Genomic DNA, 6,511 nt, shown 5'->3' on the forward strand with positions numbered 1-6,511 from the left:
TAGGAGACCCTAGCTCTTTGTCAGTGTGGGCCGTTGGCTGTCTGGGCATGCTGGGAGTTGAAGTTTTGCAGCATTTGGAGGGCCATAGTTTGAGACCACTGGTGTAGGCAGAGGCCTCTCTTGCTTATACCTTGTCGCAGCCTATAACAGTTAACAAAGGCCTTAACCCCACGTTTTTTTTTTTTGGTGGGGGGGGGTGTTAATTTAGGGTGCAGCAGAACATCCGCGCCAACCGGTTACAATAACTATCATCCCATTACAGGAATTTGGAAGAGAAGTCCTTCCAGGTTGTGATGATCTCAAGTCTGAGCAGGTCCCCCCCCCCCCCCCCCCCCCCCCCCCCGCATCTCTGAGACTCCCAGGAACATGGCCCCGGGCCCCGCGCTGCGTGTGATGAGTCTTATGATCTCTGCAGCGAAAACATCCAATACTGGAGGACGGGAATTTTCTCATATCGTCTCTATAACGGAGGAACCGCGCAGAGAACTTCAGACCTCACAGAGGATATTGTAGATTCTTTTCACATTTATTTTCTATTCTAATTCCCGTAAGTTATTATGTAAGTTATTTTGGGGGATTCTGCGCAATTTACTATTTAATTGATCAACTTTGTAATTTACATTTTTGCCCAATATACAGGAGAACAAACCGCTCGAGCCATAGAGGATGATGGTGGGACGGTTGCAGTGATGGGGATGTCCTCTTAATGGGTTTTCTCACCATAAACACTTATCCTCCATCCACAGGATCGGGGGGTAGTGCCTGATCACTGGAAGAGGACCGCGAGACCCCCAAAGATCTCAAAAACAGGACTCCAGAATGGGACTTTGAATGGAGTCAAACTGCAATCGACCACTTCGCCAATCATTGTCTATGGGAGTGTGGAGGATAACCCAGTACATTGTTTGCAGAGACAGAGGAGTCTGGGGGAGACAGAGGAGACTGGAGAAGGAGGACAGAGGGATCTGGAGGAGAAAGAGGAGTCTGGAGAAGACAGAGGAGTCTGGAGGAGAATGAGGAGTTTGGAGAAGGAGGACAGAGGGGTCTGGAGGACAGAGGAGTCTGGAGGAGGACAGAGGAGTCTGGAGGAGGACAGAGGAGTCTGGAGGAGGAGGACAGAGGGGTCTGGAGGAGGAGGACAGAGGGGTCTGGAGGAGGAGGACAGAGGAGTCTGGAGGAGACAGAGGAGTCTGGAGGAGACAGAGGAGTCTGTAGGAGGAGGACAGAGGGGTCTGAAGTAAGAGGACCGAGGGGTCTGGAGGAGGAGGACAGAGAATTCTGGAGGAGGACAGAGGAGTCTGGAGGAGGAGGACAGAGGAGTCTGGAGGAGAAGGATAGAGGTGTCTGGAGGAGGACAGAGAAGTCTGGAGGAGGCAGAGGAGTCTGGAGGAGGAGCACAGAGGAGTCTGGAGGAGACACTGGAATCTGGAGAAGGAGAATAGAGGAGGCTGAAGTAAGATGACAGAGGAGTCTGGAGGAGGAGCACAGAGGAGTCTGGAGGAGGAGCACAGAGGAGTCTGGAGGAGGAGGACAGAGGAGTCTGGAGGAGGAGCACAGAGGAGTCTGGAGGAGGAGGACAGAGGAGTCTGGAGGAGGAGCGCAGAGGAGTCTGGAGGAGGAGCAAAGAGGAGTCTGGAGGAGGAGAAGCACAGAGGAGTCTGTAAGGTAACATAGGAGTCTGGAGGGGTCTAAAGGAGGCATAAGTGTTTAGAGGAGGAGACAGAGGGGTCTAAAGAAGAGGACAGAGGAGTCTGGAGGAGAAGAGCAGAGGAGTCTGGAGTAGGACAGAGGAACCTGGAAGAGGAGGACAGGGGAATCTAGAGTGGGACAGAGGATACTGGATGAAGAGCCAGGTGGTATGCGTTAGGGTTAGGGTTGACCCACACCAAAGGTAAAAGGTCAGGGGGGTGTCTCCAGAGGTCAAAGGTCGCCACCTAGTGTTGGACCCAGGAGATGGCGTATGGTGCTTTCTTAAGGAGAGGACAAAGGAGTCTGGAGAAGGGGACAGAGGAGTCTTGAGGGGATAGAGTGGTCTGGGAGGTAACAGAGGAGTCTGGAGGAAAACAGAGGAGTCTGGAGGAGGAGGAGGACAGAGGAGTCTGGAGGAGGAGGAGGACAGAGGAGTCTGGAGGAAAACAGAGGAGTCTGGAGGAGGAGGACAGAGGGGTCTGGAGGAGGAGGACAGAGGAGTCTGGAGGAGGAGGACAGAGTGGTCTGGAGGAGGAGGACAGAGTGGTCTGGAGGAGGACAGAGGAGTCTGGAGGAAAACAGAGGAGTCTGGAGGAGGAGGACAGAGGGGTCTGGAGGAGGAGGAGGACAGAGGAGTCTGGAGGAGGAGGACAGAGTGGTCTGGAGGAGGAGGAGGACAGAGGGGTCTGGAGGAGGAGGACAGAGGAGTCTGGAGGAGGAGGAGGACAGAGGGGTCTGGAGGAGGAGGAGGACAGAGGGGTCTGGAGGAGGAGGACAGAGGAGTCTGGAGGAGGAGGAGGACAGAGGGGTCTGGAGGAGGAGGAGGACATGGCAATCTGAAGGGAACAGAAGGGGTTGGAGGGGTCATGCAATGTGTTGAGGGGACAGATTTGTATCTTATATTCCTCATTACATTGAGAAGACAAGAACCTGTAGCTGGACTGAGCATAAATGTATGTGGGGGGGGGGGGAGCTGATTGTGGAAGAAGAGCTGCTGAAGGTGAATTGTCACCTGTACACACCTGTACATACTCACCTGTACACACCTGTACACACCTGTACACACTCACCTGTACACACCTGTACACACCTGTACACACCTGTACATACTCACCTGTACACACTCACCTGTACACACCTATACACACTCACCTGTACACACCTATACACACTCACCAGTACACACTCACCTGTACACACCTGTACACACTCACCTGTACACACCTATACACACTCACCTGTACACACTCACCTGTAACCTGTACACACATATACACACTCACCTGTACACACTCACCTGTACACACCTATACACACTCACCTGTACACACTCACCTGTACACACCTATACACACTCACCTGTACACACCTGTACACACTCACCTGTATACACCTATACACACTCACCAGTACACACTCACCTGTACACACCTGTACACACTCACCTGTACACACTCACCTGTACACACTCACCTGTACACACTCACCTCTGCTAAACCAGTGTGGTATCCTACAGCACAGTCTTACACACTGATGTCCATGTGGTCCAGTCTTATACACTGATGTCCATGTGGTCCAGTCTTACACACTGATGTCCATGTGGTCCAGTCTTACACACTGATGTCCATGTGGTCCAGTCTTATACACTGTTGCCCATGTGGTCCAGTCTTATACACTGATGTCCATGTAGTCCAGTCTTATACACTGATGTCCATGTGGTCCAGTCTTACACACTGATGTCCATGTGGTCCAGTCTTATACACTGATGTCCATGTGGTCCAGTCTTACACACTGATGTCCATGTGGTCCAGTCTTACACACTGATGTCCATGTGGTCCAGTCTTATACACTGTTGCCCATGTGGTCCAGTCTTATACACTGATGTCCATGTAGTCCAGTCTTATACACTGATGTCCATGTGGTCCAGTCTTACACACTGATGTCCATGTGGTCCAGTCTTACACACTGATGATCATGTGGTCCAGTCTTATACACTGATGTCCATGTGGTCCAATCTTATACACCGATGTCCATGTGGTCCAGTCTTATACACTGATGTCCATGTGGTCCAGTCTTACACACTGATGTCCATGTGGTCCAGTCTTATACACTGATGTCCATGTGGTCCAGTCTTACACACTGATGACCATGTGGTCCAGTCTTACACACTGTAGCCCATGTGGTCCAGTCTTATACACTGATGTCCATGTAGTCCAGTCTTATACACTAATGTCCATGTGGTCCAGTCTTATACACTGATGTCCATGTGGTCCAGTCTTACACACTGATGTCCATGTGGTCCAGTCTTATATACTGATGTCCATGTGGTCCAGTCTTATACACTGATGTCCATGTGGTCCAGTCTTATACACTGATGTCCATGTGGTCCAGTCTTATACACTGATGTCCATGTGGTCCAGTCTTACACACTGATGACCATGTGGTCCAGTCTTATACACTGATGTCCATGTGGTCCAGTCTTACACACTGATGACCATGTGGTCCAGTCTTATACACTGATGTTATGTGGTCCAGTCTTACAAACTGATGTCCATGTGGTCCAATCTTATACACTGATGTCCATGTGGTCCAGTCTTATACACTGTAGCCCATGTGGTCCAGTCTTACACACTGATGTCCATGTGGTCCAGTCTTACACACTGATGTCCATGTGGTCCAGTCTTACACACTGATGTCCATGTAGTCCAGTCTTATACACTGATGTCATTGTAGTCCAGTCTTATACACTGATGTCCATGTGGTCCAGTCTTACACACTGATGACCATGTGGTCCAGTCTTACACACTGATGACCATGTGGTCCAGTCTTACACACTGATGTCCATGTGGTCCAGTCTTATACACTGATGTCCATGTGGTCCAATCTTTTACACTGATATCCATGTGGTCCAGTCTTACACACTGATGTCCATGTGGTCCAGTCTTATACACCGATGTCCATGTGGTGCAGTCTTATACACCGATGTCCATGTGGTGCAGTCTTATACACCGATGTCCATGTGGTCCAGTCTTACACACTGATGTCCATGCGGTCCAGTCTTACACACCGATGACCATGTGGTCCAGTCTTATACACTGATGTCCATGTGGTCCAGTCTTACACACTGATGTCCATGTGGTCCAGTCTTATACACTGATGTCCATGTGGTCCGGTCTTATACACTGATGTCCATGTGGTCCGGTCTTATACACTGATGTCCATGTGGTCCGGTCTTATACACTGATGTCCATGTGGTCCGGTCTTATACACTGATGTCCATGTGGTGCAGTCTTATACACCGTTGTCCATGTGGTCCAGTCTTACACACCGATGTCCATGTGGTCCAGTCTTATATACTGATGTCCATGTGGTCCAGTCTTATACACTGATGTCCATGTGGTCCAGTCTTACACACTGATGTCCATGTGGTCCAGTCTTATACACCGATGTCCATGTGGTCCAGTCTTATACACTGATGTCCATGTGGTCCAGTCTTACACACTGATGTCCATGTGGTCCAGTCTTATACACTGATGTCCATGTGGTCCAGTCTTATGCACTGATGTCCATGTGGTCCAGTCTTATATACTGATGTCCATGTGGTCCAGTCTTATACACTGATGTCCATATGGTCCAGTCTTATATACTGATGTCCATGTGGTCCAGTCTTACACACTGATGTCCATGTGGTCCAGTCTTATATACTGATGTCCATGTGGTCCAGTCTTATACACTGATGTCCATGTAGTCCAGTCTTATACATTCCCCATTGGCTCAGCAATCCTTCCAGTACTTATCAGCTGCTGTTTGCTCCACATTAAGTTCTTTTATTTTAAAATTTATTTTCTGTCTGACCACAGTGCTCTCTGCTGACACCTCTGTCCATGTCACAAACTGTCCGGAGCAGGAGAGGTTTGCTATGGTGATTTTCTCTAGCTCTGGACAGTTCCTGACATGGACAGAGATGTCAGCGGAGAGCACTGTGGTCAGACAGAAAGGAAATTTAAAATGAAAAGAGATTCCTGTGGAGCACACAGCAGCTGATAAGTACTGGAAGGATTAAGATTTTTAATGTTTCATAAAGAACAAAAGAAGACGTAGCAACTCACCGGGAGATGTAATGTCTTTATTGCGGTAGCCTCGTCAGGACTCACAAGACAGCGGGATCGTGCAGGTGCAGGTACGGGTGGGGGAGCGAGAGGATTTTTAAATAGAAGTAATTTACAAATCTGTTTAATGTCTGGCACCAGTTGATTTAAAAAAAAAAAAAAAATTTCCACCGGAGTACCCCTTTAAACATTACGGCACCTTATTCATTGAACTGGTAATAGTGACGAGTGATCGGACAGGAGGAGTGGACACAATACGGATGACAATTAGGACAAAACCATGATGTTTATTTTTAGCAGCATACAAAATCCCAGGTTGCAGTGCGGCCCGAGACATTACATCACTCATCTGGTGTTGAAAGAGAGCCTATCTGTGCTTCAATGGGTGGAGCGACCGCTGGGTGGGAGGGAGATTATTCTCCGCAGCTCTGCAGGGAGTTGTAGCTCAGCTGTGCTGCAATGGGCGGGGTGCCTGACGTGTGTGAGGGAGAAAAGTGACCTCGCACTTACAAACAAGGAATCCTGGGAATTGTAGTTGAAGGGATGGAACTTAAACCGGAAATAGCCATTTCACAAAAAGAAAGTCACATCGTTATGGTTGACTGAGAACACAGAGGACTGACAAGCACGGATCCTTTCTAAGCATGTCCATCACTGTCTGGCAGGTAAGTACTAAAATGACCTGGTGGAGAACCCCTTTAACTTAAAGGGGT

This window comes from Hyla sarda, unplaced genomic scaffold, assembly GCF_029499605.1.
Source record: "Hyla sarda isolate aHylSar1 unplaced genomic scaffold, aHylSar1.hap1 scaffold_2081, whole genome shotgun sequence".
In the NCBI taxonomy this organism is placed as follows: domain Eukaryota; kingdom Metazoa; phylum Chordata; class Amphibia; order Anura; family Hylidae; genus Hyla; species Hyla sarda.